Below are 21,779 nucleotides of genomic sequence, written 5' to 3'. Positions count from 1 at the left end.
TGGTAATTCAAATATTACCATAAACGCACTCTTTAATAATTTTAACTTTGAAGGAAACTTTGAAAACTCATTCTACATAAAAGAAAATGTACTATTTATGCCTTTGAATATTAATTATATTTTTTTCAACTTTTTCACTTATAATCTTGCAATTTCTATTTACCTTATGTGCTTATCACTGAAGCCAAACCTACAAAAGCAGTCCACTGATGGAGGTGCTGAAAACTAATCATTTCCCCTACTTAAAAAGAATCTGCAGACCTGCATCAACATTGGACTGATGTCAACCCATTCAATTTAATTTTTCTATGGTGCAAATTATATTTGTATCACAACATTATCATTATAAGTGGTCAAAGGTGTTAAAAATCAAATGGGAAGGTCCAGGAAAGAAAACTATCTAGAATAATGAAAGCTCCTATCAAGCAATTATAGTTCTTTTTATATACACTGTACCTTTAGTTCACCACAGCTTGAGAATCTGATCTACAGTGAGTCCCACTAATTGCAGCAGCTCAAATCACTGATCAGGTATCACAAACACTATCTCCTTGGCACTTTAGAGAAAACACTATGGTTCATAAGGATTCCATTATGTTTCATATGAGAAAACAAAATCAAATTGAAGTTCATAAAGAACAAACAACTAGAACAAGGTAAAAAATTAGCAAGTACATATGTGATTTCAGATTGGATTACGGCAATTTAACTACAAAGCCCATATACTTGCCACTTTGCTGAACGAAAGTCATATCTCTGCAACTTTGGTTCCCAGCACCTCATCAAAGCTTTGAAAATGAATAAACTATTCCTAATTTCTTTATTTAGTCAAACAGTGCGTGAGGGAAGCAGTGAAGTCGAGCGGGCATTTGGGGGGCAGACCCAATGGTGCTTCGTAGTCACTCCCAGGGATGGTTGCGGGGACCACACGAAGATAAAAATCAAACTGGGGTCAACCACATGCAAGACATACACCTAACCCTTGTGCTGTCTCTCTCTAGCAATTTAGTCAATCATTAGTCAGTAAAAGGAATTCTGTAGTAGTGTAGCACGTATTTGGTTTTGTCAACAATGTTCTACTAGTAGAATCAGTTAATTTTCTTTTTAAATTTTAAACTATTAGATTAATACTACCAGGATATGTTAAGACATCATTAGTATTTTCAGGAAGAATTTTACAGCAGACAGAAACAGGATGAGCACTATAAGATGTCCAAGTATAGAAAAACCAGAGGAGAATCTATCTCAGATTAGAATAAAATTAAGTCAAGTATAACATCACTTGAATATTTTAAATACATAAGAGAAAAATCATAACCTTTCTTTATATAAATCTGATTTCAAGCTTATTTCCTGAGTCATCTGAATCTTCACTCTTTCAAAATAAAACTTACACATTTAGAAAATAATGTAAGAAGATTTAAATCATAAGTGTTGGTTTTCCACTATTAATATTTAAATACCATGGAGAAAATGCATATAACCACCATTAATTTCTTCAATTGTAAATATTCTGACAACTTTCTATGAGTGACAACTATAAGGGATGAAATTCCATAAATATATAATTTCCTTCCTAAACAAAAGTAGTATTTACATTTATATCATGGAGAAATCTAAATCTATGGTAATCTGGTAGAGCAAAAGTTAAAAACCAATACTCTTGAAGAAAAATATAAAATATATATATATTTTTTCTTTCAGGTGCAGTCAGTTTCTATCACTGGCAATGTGTTTTACATCAGAGTCAGAAAGAGGACTTTGCTATCCAGCAAAGAGATATAATTAAATACAGCTCCACGTAACTACATTATTACACGTTATTACATTAACTATGTAATAACACCAGAAAGACATAATTTATTAAAATAGTAAATTGGTCAAAGAATCCAAAGCTATTACAGATCAACTTATTGGGATGTTAAAAATTATGCAAGGCTGGGGCCAGAGAGGTAGTTCAGTGGGTAGGGTGTTTGCCTTGCATACAGCTGACCTGGGTTTGATCCCTAGCTGCTAGGACTGACCTCTGAACGCAGAGTCACGAGTAAGCTCTGAGCACCATCAGGTGTAGCCCAGAAACCAAAGTAATAATAATAATAATTAAAGTAACTGGAAGAAGTCTTTAATGAAGAATTACATTCTCTTCATAAAGGAAAGATTTTATCATTAAACAATGAAAGGCTAAAGATAAATGATACAATAAAAAGCACTATTCAGAAAAAAAAGGCTGCTGAATTTCAAAATGTATTAGCATAATAACAGATTTAATAGAATTGAAATACAAAAATTAAGAAGCTTTCTAAAAAGTAGAGTAAAAAGGGAATCTGAGCTCATAAATAGCATCTGTATAGCCCCGACATTAATCTGGGGCAATTAAAAACCCAGAGAACCAACCCCAGAGAACCAACAAGTGAATCCCCAAAATGGAACCACAGGGCTTATACTGCCAGGCAGAATACAGTGAATGGCCCTAGTCCTACCCCGACTCTTACCCATAACCATTGGTTATTGCTCCTATCTTTATAAAATAAAAATAAAAGAAATAAAAAATAGTACAAAAATAATAGAGAATAAATAGCAATGGAAATATAAGGATATCAAAAAGCCACTATAGGAATTTAGGATAAAATAAAAGAAGTCCTAGAGAGAAATAAGGTCAGTAGGAAGAAATAAATTAACAAGAATATAGTGGAGAAAATTTCCCTGAAGAATCTAAATATTCAGATTTAAAAGCACTGTACCACCATAGCACTGTCCTCCCCTTGTTCATCGATTTGCTCGAGCAGGCACCAGTAATGTCTCCATTGTGAGACTTGTTGTTACTGTTTCTGGCATATCGAATACGCCATGGGGAGCTTGCCAGGCTCTACCGTGCAGGCGGAATACTCTTGGTAACTTGTTGGGCTCTCCGAGAGGGGCAGAGAAATCGAATCAGGGTCGGCTTCGTGCAAGGCAAACACCCTACCTGCTATGCTATCGCTCTGGCCCCAGATTTAAAAGAAACACCAAAAATAATAATGATAAATAAAGCATACAAATAATCCAGCACAACTGATGAAATAAATTCACATAATCATGAAATTACATAGTACCAAGGACAAAGAGAATATCCTAAAAGGCTTCCGGAGTGGAAAAATGAAAACCAACATTCGACTCATATAGGCATATAATCAAAATAATTTTGGATATCGCCACAGTAACAATGCAAGCTATAGAAACATGAAAGAAAACCAACAAGATTTTGAAGAATGGTACCCAACTCAGAATTCTACATCCAGCCAAACTAATTCTACACTTGCCACATACTTGCCACTTAAATATCAAACGATATTTAAGACAGAAAATGTATGTGCACAGATATTTATATATATGTATATATGTCCGTATGTGTACAAACCAGTGATTTAGTATTCTAAATATATAATGCAAAACTTTAGTATATAGACTTCCCCCTACCCACATACAGACAAAACACAAAAATTTAAAATTCTAAAGGAAAAGTAAACAAATAGATGTATAGAACGACACAGGTTTTATACATGCTTGCCCGGAGTTGAAAGTCCCTTAATTCAAGTGCTCACCTGCATTCTGGTTGCAGTGCTTGCTATGGTCACTGTGGTGCCAGCACAATACTTGCTGGGGTCACACACCTTACTTGTAGTGCTTGCACACATCTGACTGCGGTGTTCTAGAAATCACACACTCTGCCCCTATATGAGGGCTGTCCCCAGAGGAGCAGAGCTGCAGGAATAGTACTAGTCACAAGCTAGTGGCATGAGGAATCCCCCTCTAGTCCTTGTGCTTGCAAGGCAGGTGTTTCACTGTGGCATCATCCCCTGTGCTTCCTTGTTTGCTGTTTTCTTTGGTTCAAATATATTTATATAGAAAGAACATTAGATTAGATTTGATTTCTAGTCTTTTGTGAAAAATTTCAGTAAATTAAAAGTAGAGGGAATGTCTTAGCAGACTTGGTATATATCTATCCCTTCGTCTCAAAAAGTCGTTATTACATAGCTGCTCTGTGTTTTCTATGCAGTCCACCCCACTGTCCCCAGTTGTACTGTAGTTCAGAAGCAAATTTCAGATACTAGTTGAACCTCTAAAATGAAGATTGAGAATTTCCATTTTAGAAAGATGACTTCCCCATTTGCTTTCCCTTATTTATATGAGAATGTATACTTCACTGCATTTTTAGGTTACATTTTGTCATTTAACAATATTCTGAATGTTACTATGTGAGAAAATGACCTTGTTATAATTTTTAGTTTTGAAAATTAGTAGACTTATTTTCTATTTCTACAATTTAAGAGCAATTTTCCCTGATATGCACAATGTACATAAAATAGCATTTAGTCTTTTTATGTCAGAGTAAGCAACTAATACAAGCAAAACAAAACTAAAATTTCCATATTATAAACCACCAACACAACATGCAAAAGATATGAAAAATACTAAAATATGATTTTGGAGGGAGGCATAACAACAACAAAAAAGGAAGCAAAGAAAGAAAAATCTATATTTCTATATTACAGAATGAATGGAACAAAAGCAAATAGTTGCCTCCAATTATTTAAAGACAAGACATCACTGTCACTGTCACTATCCTCCCATTGTTCATCAATTTGCTCGAGCAGGCACCAGTAACGTCTCACAACAAATTGTGAGACTTGTTACTGTTTTTGGCATATTGAATACGTCACGGGTAGATTGCCAAGCTTTGCCATGCAGGCGAGATACTCTCGGTAGCTTGCCGGGCTCTACGAGAGGGGCGGAGGAATCAAACTCTGGTCAGCTGCATGCAAGACAGACGCCCTACCCTCTGTGCTATCGCTCCCAACCAGACAATACATCAAAAAAAAAATTGAGGGGTTTGGAGCTATAGTACAGTGGGTAGGGCATCTGCCTTGCACATGGCTGACCCGAGTTTGATTCCCAGCATCCCACATGGTCCCCAAGCACCACCAGGAGTAATTCCTGAGTGCATGAGCCAGGAGTAACTCCTGTGTATCACTGGGTGTGACCCAAAAAGAAAAAAAAATGAGATTCCTTTTATCATGTTCCTGAGAACCATATTCAAAGGCCAAATGTTTTTAAATGAATTTTAAAATTAAATGTTTAAATGATTTAATATAGAAAAGGAATCAAAAAAATTTTTCTATGGATGACAGAGTAGATGGTTCAGGGGTCAACAAGTTTTCGGTTAGACAGTGATAAATACCAACTTAACAGATTCAATATCAGGATTCAACTATCATAAAGGAGACACAAGATGGGAATCTCACAGTGCATGTTCAGATGTGATGTGAGCCACACCCAAATTTCAATGTTCCGCCATGACAGGCTCGCGTTGTGATGACCTTCAGGCCCATGTAGCAGGCTTTCATATGGCTTAAGAACTCAAACTCCCCACGAATAGCTAAAGCAATTCTTGGGAAAAAGAAAATGGGAGGAATCAACCTCCCGAACTTCAAACTGTACTACAAAGCAGTAATAATTAAAACAGCATGGTACTGGAACAAAGGCAGAACTGCAGACCAATGGAACAGGGTTGAATACACTGACATCTCTCCTCAATCATATGCTCATCTAATCTTTGATAAAGGTGCAAGTAATGTGAAGTGGAGTAAGGAAAGCCTCTTTAATAAATTGTGTTGGCATCACTGGACGGCTACATGCAAAAAAATAGGCTCAGAACTCTGCCTAACACCATGTACAAAAGTAAGATCAAAATGGATTAAAGACCTCAACATCAGACCAGAAACCATAAGGTACATTGAAGATAAAGTTGGCAAAACCCTCCATGACATTGAAGCTAATGGTATCTTCAAAGATGCCACGCCACTGGCCGAGCAAGTGAAAACAGAGATAGATAAATGGGACTATCTTAAACTAAGAAGCTTCTGCACCTCCAAAGAAACAGTGACCAAAATACAAAGACAGTCTACAGAATGGGAAAGGATATTCACCGAATACACATCTGACAAGGGGTTGATATCCAGGATATACAAAATACTGGTTAAACTCCACAAGAAGAAAACATCCAACCCCATCCAAAAATGGGGCAATGAAATGAACAGAAACTTTCTCAAAGAAGAAATCCGAATGGCAAAAAAGCACATGAGAAAATGCTCTACATCATTAATCATCAGGGAGATGCAGATCAAAACCACAATGAGATACCATCTCACACCTCAGAGACTGGCCCACATTCAAAAGAACAAAAGCAACCGATGCTGGCGTGGATGTGGCGAGAAAGGGACACTCCTTCACTGTTGGTGGGAATGGTTCAGCCCTTCTGGAAAACAGTATGGACGATTCTCAAAAAATTAGAAATTGAGCTCCCATTTGACCCAGCAATACCACTCCTGGGAATATATCCCAGAGAGGCAAAAATGTATAGTCGAAGTGACATCTGCACTTGTTTGTTCATTGCAGCCCTCTTTACAATAGCCAGAAACTGGAAGAAACCTGAATGCCCAAGAACAGATGACTGGTTAAAGAAACTTTGGTACATCTACACAATGGAGTACTATGTAGCTCTTAGAAAAGATGAAGTCATGAAATTTACATACAAGTGGTACAATATGGAAAGTATCATGCTAAGCGAAATGAGTCAGAAAGAGAGGGATAGACATAGAAAGATTGCATTCATCTGGGGGATATAAAGTAACAAAGTATGAGATTAATACCCAAGAATAGCTGAGATCAGCACCAGGAGGATTACTCCATAACTTAGAGGCCAACCGGGTATCCTAGAGGAAAGGGCTGTTCAGATAGAGAAGGGAGCACCAAATAAAGGATGTTTGGAGGATCCTCCCAGGAGGGGAGATGCATGTCGAAAGTAGACTATGGACTGAACATGTTTGCCACTCAATGCCTCTTTTGCAGACCACAACACCCAAAAGGAGAGAGAGAACACAGGGGATTGCCCTGCCACAGAGACAGGGGGGATGGGGGGATGGGGGTGGGAGGGATATTATCCATGGTGGTGGAAAATGGGCACTGGTGGAGGGATGGGTATCTGATCATTGTATAATTGAAACCAAAGCACAAAAAATTGTAAATCTACAACTTTAAAAAAAATAAAATAAAATAAAGGGGGAAAAAAAAAAAAAAAAAAAAGAACTCAAACTGAGGAGGTGGTCGTGGGGCAAGGTGGGGAGAGGAGATAGTATAGCAGGGAGGGCATTTGTCTTGTGGGCACTCAATCCAGGATCAACCTCTGGCACCCCATATGGTCCTCCGAGCACCATCAGGAGTGATTCCTGAGCACAGAGTCAAGAGTAAGGACTGAGCACTGCTGGGTGTGGCCCCCAAACAAGACCCTTTAATAAAATATAATGCTTTTATGAAAATTATAGTCAAAGATTCAGCGAGAGCACAAAAATGGATGCAAAATGACCAAAAGATAGAAAAATATCTTCTGAAGAGAATAAAGCCTAAGTTAACCACCACAGGCTCAGAGGAGGAACAAGGGCAGATTTCTTACCCAAAGATGACAAATGACGTCAGGCAAACAAGGCTGATCATGCTCACTCAGCCTATTTTTCAAGGCACATCTAGTTTTTCTCTTGCCTACTGAACCTTGAATGTTTTCCCTCCTTTCAAAACAGATTATCCAATGATTCAACCACTAACCAGGAAAATATGTTTTACAATCATGATAAGTGTTTTAAAAAATAATATAATAACTGCCTCTTTGCAGGAAAAAAAACAGAAAGTGCAGTTTGTCACTCTAGCTTAGTGCTTATCTTTATTTCAGTATACTTTGGTAATAATTATTCCTTCTCAAGACCTGTCTACCTGTGAATGAGTTACAGGTGGCCACCCTAATTCGATCCTTTGCATTTACACAGGCCACCCATACAGCCAATACTCAGTAAACATGAGCAGAATTAAATTGAAGAAAGGAGGTTAAAAAGGAAGAAAAAGTGGACAAAGAATTGAATTGGCTACTTCTACCCACACCTCCTCAAAAATCTACTTGACATTACAAGTCCCCCTTGGCACTTCCCTGAAAATCCTGTTTTAAGAATTCTTATTCTTCCCTTTTGAGGTTTCTGTTTCACCTTAGAAACTGTGAGGCTATTTTCCGTCAAGGAAAACCAACAATGCACTACCTGTATAGCACTGTCGCACTGTTGTCCAGTTGTTCATCAATTTGCTCTAGCGGGCACCAGCAATGTCTCCATTGTGAGACTTGTTGTTACTGTTTTTGGCATATCGAATACGCCATGGGGAGCTTGCCAGGCTCTGCCGTGTGGGCGGGATACTCTTGGTAGCTTGCCGGGCTCTCCGAGAGGGACCGAGGAATCAAACCCGTCGGTCGTGTGCAAGGGAAACACCCTACCCGCTGAGCTACTGCCCCTGCCTAGCAAATAATAATAATAATAATGATGATGATAATGAATTCAAAATTTCCTGTACAAAGGGGCTGGAGATACAGTAAAGTGGGTGAGATTTTGTCTTGCAAAAGGTTACTGAGCACTGAAAGGAGTAGTGCCTGAGTGCAGAGGCAGGAGAAATAAACCCACGCTGATGCATTCCCCCCAGCTCTAGTCTGTGTTCTCTAAAAGATCTGCATCTCCCCGGACCCACCAAAATATACTGAATGCGTGAGGAACATGTGAAAATCAAAATACTCCGCCAAATGCTTTTGAGCCCCAAGCATGTGAAGAAATGTCCCCCACACTCCACTCCCACAGAGGGCCAGAGACTGGTACACTGGGAGGGTTTTGCCTTACAGGCACTGACCTGAATTGCACTTCAATATCCCATAGGATGCCCTGAGCACCAACAGGAGAGGCTCCTGAGTGCAGAGCCACAAGTGACCCTAGAAAAGTACTGGATGTGGCACAAAAAAATGATTTTTATAAGAAAAGAATGTGCCAGGTCCCTTTGATGAGACAAAAAAATGACACTTTAGCCCTGACTCTAATCAGCCTAAAGAATGAAAGGTGGCCAGCAAATGGCCAGCCTGTGGACACTCCTGGAGGAATCCCACCCACCCCTGTGACCTCCATGGGGGCTGCAACTGCCCCAGCGGTGGAGCTAACACTGCAGTGGGTACACATGGCCCCCTCAAATTTGTGGGGACACTGAGGCTCTGACACTTTTTCTCTTTGGTTGGGGTCTCACGTCACAGCACCCAGTGGGGAGTCCCGTACCACCAGGAGGGATCTCTGAGCTGAAGAGCCAGGATTCAGCTCTGAACAACAGCAGACGTGGTCCTAAAACACAATTACATGTAAATTTAAAAAGGAAAAATTCTGGTTCTTTTTCGTTGCTTCTAACTTTTGAAATGAGCTTCTTTGTCCAAACTCCTTCTCTTGGGGGATCTTGTGCTTCCTCTGCCTACTCAGGGTCTTTTATTGGGGACCTGGGTTATGCTCAGGGGTCACTCCTGGCAGCCATAAGAGACCCTGTGGCATCCCGAGGATCGAAACTATGTTGACTTGTCAGTTGATATGTAAGAAATAAGAATTGAAATTTTAGTACCACTGACAAGTCAACATAGTAACCATTAGCCATACATGGCTACTGAACATTTAAATGCACTCATCTGAATTGAAAAGCATTGTAAGGTTACAGTACATACCAGACTGGGAAGGATTACTATAAATCACACATAAAGTAGCACTGTAGCACTGTCCTCCTACTGTTCATCGATTTGCTCAAATGAGCACCAGTAACATCTCCATTGTGAGACTTGTAACTGTATTTGCCTGCCAGTGAGATACTCTCGGTAGCCGGGGTCAGCCGCATGCAAGGCAAATGCCCTACCTGCTATGCTATCGCTCCGGCCCACATATAAAGTAAGTCAACAATTAATTTGTCTTGTATATATTTAAATACTTCAAATATGCTGAGCTAAATAACATACTTGTTATTTTTACCTATTTATTTTGACTCAAAAAAATGTGGCTACCAGAAAATTCAAACCTACATATGCAACTCATAATAAACATAATTATTCTCTATCTAGTTTAAGTATCTGAACGTAGTTTAAAATACACAGATACAATGCACATACAGAGAACAATAGATAACTTTCTTTTCATGTACTTGGGGGATAAAGAAAAGAATGATTCCCAGGTGGCCAAGAAACATGTCTACCTTGCCTAATAGCCTAGTTGCTCCTGGAACATAAGGTAGATGTACTGTGTAATATAAACTATTAAAAGCAGCTACAATTTTAATAACATGTAATTTTCATTGAGCACTTACTATAAAACAGATACTCTACTCTGGATTATTTTATTTTATTTAACCCATGTGAATGTAATCAGGCAGGTTGCTCTACTAGACACATTTTAAATTCAAAACAAAAAACAATGCGGCATATAACCACAATGATGAAACCTCTAGTACATTTTGTGATATTAAAACAAATGAAACAGCTCAATTTATCTAGTCTATATAAGAGGTTTACATAACTTTCAGTAATAAGTATTTCTTGAGTGCCATAGTTTTCTGTGCTGTGACATTAAGATATATCACAGTGGGGGGAAAGGTTAAGAAAAAATAAGTATCACAGGTTATTGCAGTCAAATATAAGTGAGCCTGGGTCAAATCCTACTATATATAAACCCCACTATAAGTCTCCCATCTCTGACCTAGAGTGAAGACTAATAGCTAATAACCCAGTAATAAATTCTGCTGAATTTAGACAATTTGTTGGAATTCATTATATAAGCTAGCATTCTGTGGCACTTTGTTTTTCATGTGCAAAATTTTGTAACCCTAATAACAACCCCGAAAAGTCAGTATTATTAGAGGTCTGCAATATCTTTCAAGGACTTAAGATTCAGTGTCAGATCCAGGAATGCTCTGTATCAGAGTTTAACTCATTGTTCTATGGCCTGTCCTATGGCTATTGTCCTGAAGTTTTGATCTGGGAGGTGAGTGGTAGTTTACAACACGCCTCCTATAAAATTAGTTCTAGGTTCCAGGTTCCGGTCATCTTCGAAATAATGGCCTTGGGCTGAAAAAGGCATAAAGACAGTGTAATTTAAAGCTTTCTAAGAGGTTTTAAAAGGCAAGTTCCGACAACTTAGTACTTTGGAGGAAAAAGAGACATTTAAACTTAAAATAAACCTTTGTAAGGAATAACTAGCATCAATTGAAAAAGTCATCCTTACTGAGATTCTTTCTGGAAAACATTTATTGGGGCATAAACCTAGCTTTATCTTGAAAAAATAAAGCAATATTCAATATACACTAAGTGGTCAATTTCATTTTTAACACATAAATGACATGACAGGAATAATTCAGGCACTTGTAAATGCTAAATGTTTGGGTATTCTTCATTGACTTTTGAACAGTTTCAAAGAGTAGACATGAGGATTCATTAGCTCTTAGCACATATGAATCCGCTCCAAAGGCAGCCAAGAGAGTTGCCTAGCAACAGTGCATTTTGCATCTCTCATCATCCCCAAAGATGCTGCAGCAGCAGCTAGGTCAAGCCTCTCATTAGCAACCTGACAAAGGGTTTCTATCTCCCAGTTTACAAAATTATTTTTATTTCCAGGTGAAGCTGAAATATCTATGCATTATTTCTATACAATGTCTTTCCTTTCCCCTATTTCTTCTTCTTGCCATCCCCATTTTAAGAAATATGTTTTAATGAGTCTATCTGTAACAAAATACCTGTAACAAAAGCAGGCACTGAGAAATCCATAAGGATTTGTATGCTTATTCACATCACTCTAATAATTTCATATTGTTGAGACAATAAAGAAAAGTGTCAGAAGAAAAGGCACTAAAATAAAATAATGGGGGAAATAAGACCATTTAAAAATCCTTTGACTTTAAAATAAAAAAAAATATACCCAAAATTATTTTCAATGTTTTAAGTAGTTATTCTTATTTCTTCCTTATATGCCACAAAAACTAATCTCTATCATAAGGCAAAAGGGCAAAAGGGGGAGAAAATTAAAAGTGATAATAAATTATAGCAAACAAATTAACAGTGTTTATATAAATGCAATACATTGGAAACTCTATTTCCAATTTTTAAAAGTCTGTTCTAAGAGTTTCTCCTTAGATCAGTATTTATTCACTGAGAATATTTAATAAAAACATTTACTACTCAGTACTGTTGCAATGTAGAACTAAAACATATATGCATATAATCCTCCTAACATATACTCAAAAAAACTTAAAAAGCTAAATAAGCTGATAGACATTTCATTTCATGTTTAAAGAGCTTAATTCAGATTTTGGCATGAACCACATAGATGTTAGTCTCTGAACTTACATGCTCTCATGAATTTCCCTAAGGGAAAGATTACAGAATGTGTATGACATGTTATGGAAAGACAATGTAGTACTAATAGACCGAGATTAAGAATGGTGTAATGAGGAACATTTAAAGGCAACTGTCAGGGCCAAATCAAGATACGTAAAAATTTTAAGTGACTTGAAAGGAACAACGTGATGTTTTCCCTGAGGACCACAGCCTTTTTTTGTTTTTAACATACAAACAGCAAAGAATAAATCTGTAGAAGGATTTCCCAGAGGGGTGTCATTTACCACTAAAATATTTCGTTCCAGCAGTTGAAAAACCATAAAAGGGTGAATGTCCTCCAGAGTCTCTAATAATGGTAATAGATCTTATGTTACTATTCACAAGTGACCTCTCAGTCAGGCGATTTAATTTTTCCCCTGCAGCATGGTTAGTTTCACATACAATGTAATAACAGTTTTTGCACAACAAGACAATTCACCCGATTAGAAGCATTGTATTAAGTCTTTCATGGACAGCATGTGTCATTAGAGCTTTACCTAGGGTTTGATTTAATACAACCTAATATATGCATACATGGCTCTTCATTTTTGTATCTTTTTTTTAGAAATTACTGGAAATTTTAGCTAGCAATTTTGAAAACCATTTCCTAAACTCTTTCTGACTTAAAATAAGTAAATAAATAAATAGCAACTCAGTAAATGCTCACTGAGCAGTTTAAAAACAAGTACTGCAAAATATCTACAAGACAATGGAAATGAGTCTACAGCTCCTCATTTCTACATGGGCTAAATGAGACATCCCACAAAAGTCTCAAAGCGGGGAGGAGGGGAATTCAAAAGGAAAAGAATGGGAATAATGGCTGTTACAATTCCTTTTATGCTTCATAAAATTTCAGTAATACACCATTAATTGTAAAGACAATATGGCATACTGAGGAAAGCTTGAGATAAAGTGAATTTTGAGATCTCTATCTGGTTATCTCAGCAAAATACAAAAAAATTTAAATAGAAAAACCAAAGGAAAACGTGGAAACTGAACGAACCATCTGACAATCTCTACAACACCAAATGTTGTATAGACATCTTCTTATGTTCAACATCTTCTAATGCCCACGGAGGTCTTAAGGATACCTCCACATTCCTTACTGCCTTGCTGATACGATTAGGAAGGCTAAATTCACAATCTTGGTAGCAGAGGGTTAGAACAACAGTGGAAGAAATTCACCAGAATAGCTCGAATTAAGGCTGACAAGCTTGGCTTCCCTACTCCATCTCTAAATCTGGACAAACTCTTTTGAGGAGCTGTATCATCCCTCCTTTGCAGCAGGGCACGAGGTGTTTCTACAGCTAATATTCCCGAGAGAGATTCTTTCACTGTTCCAGGGCAACGGGCCCAAAACAGCAAAATTAAGTTCTCGTTAGACTTTGATGCTAGTGAGTGCTATCTTCTGGTCTGCTTGTTCTATAGCCCCCAGGAATTCCACTTCTTTGGATAGAGATGTGTAAACTCCTATACACAGACCTAAAAGTAGAGGGGAGACAATTCCACTACAGTTCTCTTCCTCATGCTGACCACATTTGTTATCCCCAGGAAATACATAGGCATCTTTTGTTTCTACAAATTGTAAATACGCAAGCCAATCTCTGTACAACATTCCTTATTTCAACTGTATAAAAGCTGGCCAACCCATTGCTCCCTTTTAAATTTGGGGGAAGTATATTACCAACCCACTGTCTACATTTATTCCCCCCAAGTGCAAGGGATACACTTCAAGTTGGAAGAGGAGAGATGCATTTTCACTCAGTTCCTTGACATTAGACCTGAGTTAAGAGACTGGCACTTGTAGACTCCTGCAACTTTCTCCAAGAATCCTCCCCTTTCTTTCCACCTACTTTCTCATTTTCTAACTAACTAGAATGTTGATCCCAAAAAATAGTAAGAAATCATAGTACTTATTCTAGGCTTATTCCTACTGAAGTACAAATTCTACTGAGGTTCTCTATCTAATTGTTTCAATTCTTCAGATAAATTCTCACCTCCAGCTAATTATGACTCCCCGGGACCTGGCTCCCAAACACTTGCCCAGAATCTTCTCCAGGATCAATTTCTCTCATTCTATATAACCCTTTCATACAGTACAGTACACTGTTTGCAGTCTTATACCCACTATCACCAATACATTTTTGTCTTAGTGTTTGTTCTTTATCCTACCTAGAATGCTTTCCCTTTTATCTGTATCAGAAAAAAGCATGGATCTTGTCATAAAATGTCTCAGAGAAAATTAGATATTTTCACAATGGTCATTACCATCTCGTACTGAACAGAAATGTGAGGGTATTTTTGGTTTTCTTTGGTGGGGGTTGGTGGAGGAAGGAGGGCAACCTAGCAGTGTTAAAGGCTTACTACTGGCTCTGTGCTCAGAGATCATTCTTGGCACTGCTTGGGTGACTATACGTGATATCAGGGATCAAACCAGGGTCAACTGCCTGGAAGGAAAGCAGCCTATCCACTGTATTCTTTCTGGCCCCATTAGCAATAATTTTCAATGCCTCTGTCAACCAACTAAGCTCTATGATTTCTAAACACAAAGACCATATCCTTCCATCTTTGTATTAAAAGAACCTGCTACATAGAAGTTTTTCATTAAAAAGCTAAAGCAATAGCACAGTGGGTAGGGTGTTTGCCTTGCACATAGCTGAACTGGGCTCAATCCCCCAAACCCCATATGGTCTCCAAAGGACTGGCAGGAGTGACTCCTGAGTGCAAAGCTAGGAGCAAATAAAAAAAAAATTTTTTTAAAGTCTCTAAATTACTGAAGCTGAAAAATAATTCCATAACTCCACTTAACACAGATCAAGTTGTGTCATTAAAATTGAATACGATTTGACACTAAATATATATAAGTAAAATGCCATGAATATAATTATCACTAATAATGATTCAGACGACTAGAAATGAAGGTAAATAAGACTGGATTATAAAAACAATCGTTAAAGAAATAAAATTTGATTACTTCCATGTAAATACTGTAACAAACTAATTAGCCAAGTGTTACCAAGTACCAGTCCCTGCTGATATGTCTTAATAAATAGATAATTTGATCAATTTAATTGGCACATTGTACTAATGCAAATGAGCAATTTCAAACCACCTAAAAACAGAGCTTAAGTATCAATGTATGTTTTAAGATGACCTATATTAAATTATCCTGACCCCTAAATTAATAGGATTTCACTTACTAAGATTTTCTGCAGTCTTACCTAACCTAAACCCTGCATTTCACACTGTTCCATTATTAGTTTGGAGAACACATGGAAATACTGGAAAATTACTTTTGGTTCTGGGAGAATATATACTATTATATAGTATTTTTATATGTTAATTCAATAGAGCCAGAAAATGGATCAATGTCCTAGAAATGCTCAAAGTTATGAAGAGGTAAAAACAAGTAATATATATTTTGCCCTGAGAACACCCTTTTAGGAATTCAAACTCTAATTGTGATTACTGAAAATTTCCTCTGAAGACAGTTTACATTCAAGTATCAATAGGACACTCAAAATGCTCATTTATCCTAATTGTTTCATTCACTTCTAGTACTATTTAAATTAACTAAGTAAATTTAAGTCATGTATGTTTTTAATATGCTCCTTTTTTTTAGATAGAGAAAATACAGCGCATCTTAAGTACACATGTGACCACAAGAACGCCAATAAATATAAATGAAGATTCCATGTCTCCAGAAATTCAACCAATACACTAATGCACTGAGAGCATGACATACTGACAACCATCCAGAGTTACTTAACTACTTATCTGACTCCACTGAGTTTACTGTATTCAATAGAAATAAACTGATTTGAGAATGCCCAATTTCATTACATACACTATCCTGAAAACTGGTTGAAGCTCTCTTTCCTTTCCCTATGAAAAGTTCAAAATTGTCACTGATAGTATAAAAGGCACTTTATGCTAGAGAAAAGGAACAGCATAAGCCTCAAAACGCTGGTGAAGGAGCAAATACAGCTCACAGACTTTCCCATCAAATGTCCTAAAGCATGGCCCATCACCTGAACTACGGTTACCAAATTATAGCTGGAATGGAGATGCATCAGTGGCTTTTACCCCCCATTCCTCAACAACAAATGCAAATTCAAAATGTAAAAGCAAACTTGACTGCTAGTGATCCAAAGTAAAGAACCAACATCTTCAGAAATATTTTTATTTCTCTATCTTTTCCAATAGCGAAACATGAAGGACTTCATATAAATATTATGCAAAAAGTAGAACAGTATATATAATAGAAACAAACAATACGATTCACTTCAACAATGTTCTCTTTTTAAACTGTATTTACCCAGAAAGACTCAATAACTGTTTCTTTAAGGTCCTTCCAAGATCCTAAATTAAATGCATCTCTGCCAAACCTTTTAAACATTTCAAACAGCCAAAATGTTAATTTGAGGTGTTTTGCTTTCAATACGAAAGAAATACAACAATCTGCTCACAATTTTTATCCTGTTGTGGATAAAAATTCAGAATCTTCCAGTTAAGATCATTATAAGTAGACCACTAGTTAAAAAATCATTTTCGACCAATAGGCAATAACCCAAATTGAAAACATGCTTAATTCACCTACTCAATCTTTTTAATTAAAATATAAAAAAATAGCAGGTATGGCTAAAGAAACAGCATAAAGGGATGAATGCATGCTCTGCATGCAGGAGGCCCAGGTTTGATCCCTGCAACCTACTTATGGAAGCGCCCATATAAATTAGCATAGTGAGGCAAAATAATCATGAAAGATTTAAGATCTAGTCAGATTTCAAACAAATGTCAGCACTTAGTATAACTGAATGGAACCAACCTAAATAATGTAAACTTAGCAATCCTTGTTTCTGAAACTAATGGGCTCAGTAAAAATTGTAGGAAGAGAGAATAGCATATTAAATAAGAGCACATGTTCAGGAACCATAGGCATTAGGGGCAAGGTAATTCGACTAGTTCTCACTGTGTGGGGCTGGAGCGATAGCATAGTGGGTAGGGCGTTCACCTTGTATGCGGCCGACCAGGGTTCGACTCCTGTGTCCCTCTCGGAGAGCCAGTTAAGCTACCGAGAGTATCCCGCCCGCAAGGCAGAGCCTGACAAGCTCCCCATGGCATATTCAATATGCCAAAAACAGTAACAACAAGTCTCACAATGGAGACATTACTGGTACCTGCTTGCGCAAATCGATGAACGAGAGGACAGTGTTACAGGACAGTGCTACAGTGCTACTCACTATGTGACTTAGGAAAGTGAATCAAACTTTGAGTCCTGATTTCTGAGGAGTAATTATAGTATGCTCTTATCCTTCACATTATGGAATTCACATGTTCTGACCCCATCAAGTTCCACGTTTAAAATCTTGATCTTTAAGTGCTGATTCTTTTTCTTTCTATAAACAATTTTTTTTAAATTAGCTCTAAGATGTGCTGGATAATTTGACAAGATTCAATATTCCCTTGGATATCATTTTGCTTTCTTTAATTTTTGGATGTACTTTCCATAATATATTTTCAGTTTTTCCAGGCACAATCTTGATTTTTTTAATCCCCTTAAAATCAGTAAGAAGATATGTTCTTGAATTCTTCCATATCTGAAAGGCAATTATTACCATCCCTCATACAAGGTAGAATAATGGAAAGAAATACTTCAGGTTTAAAGCAATCTTCTCCCAAGAAACTGGGCAATATCCCCAAATGCATTCCAGAATCTAGTGTCTGTTAGTACAAAATCTAATGCCAATCTAATTTTAAGCTTTTCTTTTTCCACTCTGAAATCTTTTATAATGTTTTTAATATTCTTGAACTTATGAGGTGAGATTTAGGTATTGCACTACTTACTCTCACTTCTGAATCCTCGCTTTCAGAGGATCTTAACATTCTGTATCCTTGTGTCCTTTTTCAACTCAAGAACTAGTATTTCCATCAAAGGTTTCTCTCCTTTGGGTAGGAGAGAAAGTACAGTGGATAAGGTGCTTGCCTTGCACGTGGCCCACCCAGGTTCAATCCCAGTCTCCTATACAGCTCCTGGAGCACCACTAGTAGTGATTCCTGAGTGCAGAGCCAGGAGTAACCTCTGAGCATTGCCAGGTGTAGCCCTACCCCAACTCCTACCAAAAAGGCTTCCCCTCCTTCACTTTTTCTATTTCCTCCAATTGACACTGTTTTATTTTTAAAACCTATTAGAACTCCAAGATTGACCACAGTGTCTTAACTTACCCTATTTTCCACTGTTTTGATCTATATTATAAAACTGTTACTTGACTACTCTACAAACATGAATCCACCTCTATTGAAGTATCATGGCAATAACATTTCTATTATTTTGACAGGAAACTGAGGGTTGAACACACCCAACTGTTGTTCAGGGGTACACCTGGCTTACTGTGCAGGGGACACTCCTGGCAGTGCTCCAAAAACTGTACAGTGGGCTGGGCTTCCTGCATGCAAAGCATGGACTCCATCCCTTTGCGACATCTCCCCAGTCCTAATAATCATATTTTTAATTTCCAAAATCTCTTATTCTCTGAGAATACTTTCTCAGAGCAGTATTCTTTTTTCAAAAAAAATAATCACTACACTTTAGTTTTAATTTTAATTTTTATATTTTGGTCTTTGAGTCACACCAGCTGATTCTCAGGACTTTCTCACATTCTGTGCTTGGGGATCACTCCTGGTCATAGTCTGGAGATAAGATGAAATGCCAATATTGAACCAGGGTCATCCATATAGAGCAGTATTCTTACATATGCAGTAAATCAAATATCTTTTGGATCACTGTATCACTGTATCACTGTCATCCCATTGTTCATCGATTTGCTCAAGCAGGTACCAATAACAACTCCATTCATTCCAGCCCTGAGATTTTAGCAGCCTCTCCTTACTTCCCAAAAGGGCCGTATTGGAGGTTCTTCAGGGTCAGGGGAATGAGACCCGTTATTGTTACTGTTTTTGGCATATCGAATACACCACGGGGAGCTTGCCAGGCTCTGCCATGCAGGCGGGATACTCTCGGTAGTTTGCCGGGCTCTCTGAGAGGGAATCATTTAGATACTGTGTAGAATTTTGGGTTGTTTCTACATTATATCCCACACCCTGAATTTTCTTTCTTCTGGAAATAGAAACCCGGGTTAAGTCATGCTGTTCAATTTCCTCAAGAGCTGGGTGAGCCTTGATTATCCATTTACATTTATGAATCAAAGCCAAGTCAGTTGTACAGAGCTGGCACGGGTTGCTTCTGAAGATGTAAAGGAATGTTTCCTTAAATAAGACTTCTCTGATTTGAAGGGCTGGCAATGGGAAAACTGGAGAATGAATGGTAAACAATGTTAACTGGCAGCATCACTCTACGGTGTCTGTTCATGGTGCGAGAGCAGGCCGGGATCAATAAACACTGCTCCCTTACCCACCCCTCAACAACAACAAAAATTATTCTGACAATGGTGAACATTGGTGTATTCTTCATTTCAGCAGAATATTTAATGACTGCTACAAAACTGAAATTTACCCGATATTCTTCTGTCTTTAACCATATTAAAAGCCCATTTTAAGCAGATAGCTCCCCCCGAGAATGTTAAATGAGAAAATAAAGTTACATTTGCTTGGTATTAATTTAGCAGCAGAGAGAACTCCAATGATGTAAATGCAATTCTGGGGCCACCTCTCATCAAAATTCACCTTCATATTTCACAGAAACTCAATGTTCAGTGGTACAATGACATTTGTCTCAGTGTATCTGTAAATAAATGTTACAGTGATAGAAGGGTGAATAGAAAATTACAATCAAGCAATTCCTTCAGTGGGCATCTTAAGTAATTTGCTGTTTTGTTTTTGTTTGAGGGCTTCATCTGGAGATACTCAGGGCTTACTCCTGGCTCTGTGTTCAAGAGTCACTCCTGGCAGAGCTTTGGGGACCAGATGAGGTATCAGGAATTGAAGTGGGTAGGCACCACATGCAAGGCAATCATCTCATCCCCAATACTATCTCTCAGGCCCCACTACTAAGCAATTTGTAATCTATGAACCCCTCAGAAGTAACTCATCTCCCAATATACTAAGACAGAAAAAGGCAAGAAATTGACACAAAACAACTCACCTCATATAAACTCTTGTTCTTATGCAAACAACTAGTAAAATACTTTTTTAAGTTCAAATATCACTGAAAAATATTTTATTCTAAAGATAATCTCTCTGAGGAGAAGTGAATGCTGAAAAGGGGTACAAAGTGCCTTATCACACAGGCAGGCTTGAGAGCAGGAGGGTACCTGGAAATCTTGGTGAAGTGATATGAACATGGTGAAGAGACTGGTATTGGAACATTGTACTCTTGAAACTCAAACATGAATAACTTGGTAACTCTGCAGTTCATGGCAGTTCAATTTTTAAAAAACAGATAATCCATGTGATGTTTTTAGTGAAGAAATAAACTGTGGCATGGGACAGAACAGCTATTGATCTTATATTTTCGTCTGGGTCACTCTTTTCTCTAATTGCTTCATGCTAACAATTTCATTCCTATTTTGCTGGAAGCATAATTGATGCTACTTAGCATTACATGGGAATAGTAGTACAGCACTTCTTATCTGTTATACTCTTTATTTAAAGTACTGCACATTTTGGTTTCTTTTTGCTGGTATGAAAGGAAAACACACACACACACACACAGGAAGCCAGCTGACTTCAGAGGTAGCAATTCACAGAACTCAGTGACAATAAACCAGAGTGCAAAGTGGCCAAAGACTCTTTGTGCAAGTTCTTTTAGAGAATATACTTTCTCCTTTTCTCACAGCAATAACTTACAGACCATTAAATTTCACACATTTCCTATTCATTTTCTATGTTAAAATATGGCTTATGACTTGTAGTACAAGTATGACAGAATTCTACTCTACAAGTCAGCTTTTTACTATTTGATAATGTATGACTCTTGAAAGACTAGTAAGTCATGGGCCATGAACTGAACCACATAAGTGATTTCAAACAGCTCACAAGCATATATACTTTTGCAAATGAAAAAAATTAATCCTTAAATACATTTTAAAAGACAAAATAAAATTATTAAAAACTGCCACTGTAGAGAAGAAATGCCACTGGGAGGCTCCACAGCTCCCGAAGAATGCTCCAGGTTCTAAACAGAGCCGAGATCACCAGGAAGTCCCAGATGGGGTAGGTGCCACATCCCACCTTCTCCAGATGGAACCCCGGTGACCATGAGCCTCTACAAGCATAGCTCGGGCATGCGGGAACCAGGACTTTTATTCTAAAGCACGTGGCCACGACATCTCCTTATATACAAAGTGATCAATGGAAAATAAACCATCCAACGTTTCTCCCTGAAAATCAGGCTTAACTCTTTTATAAACCACAACACCCAATAGGAGAGAGAACAAAAGGGAATGCCCTGCCACAGAGGCAGGGTAAGATGGGGGAATGGGGGGTGGGAGGGATACCGGGATCCATGGTGGTAGGAAATGGTCACTGGTGG

General features: G+C 37.8%; 1 protein-coding gene across 1 annotated transcript in view; it reads right to left on the bottom strand.

The window, feature by feature from the left end:
* FOCAD (focadhesin) overlaps positions 1–21,779 on the bottom strand; it is a 339,599-nt gene that overhangs the window by 186,526 nt on the left and 131,294 nt on the right. The window lies entirely within an intron of this gene.

The sequence above is a fragment of the Sorex fumeus genome, unplaced genomic scaffold, assembly GCF_029834395.1.
Source record: "Sorex fumeus unplaced genomic scaffold, SorFum_2.1 ptg000034l, whole genome shotgun sequence".
Lineage (NCBI taxonomy): Eukaryota > Metazoa > Chordata > Mammalia > Eulipotyphla > Soricidae > Sorex > Sorex fumeus.
The sequence above is the reverse complement of the archived record's forward strand: the minus strand, read 5'-3'. Positions and strand labels throughout refer to the sequence as shown.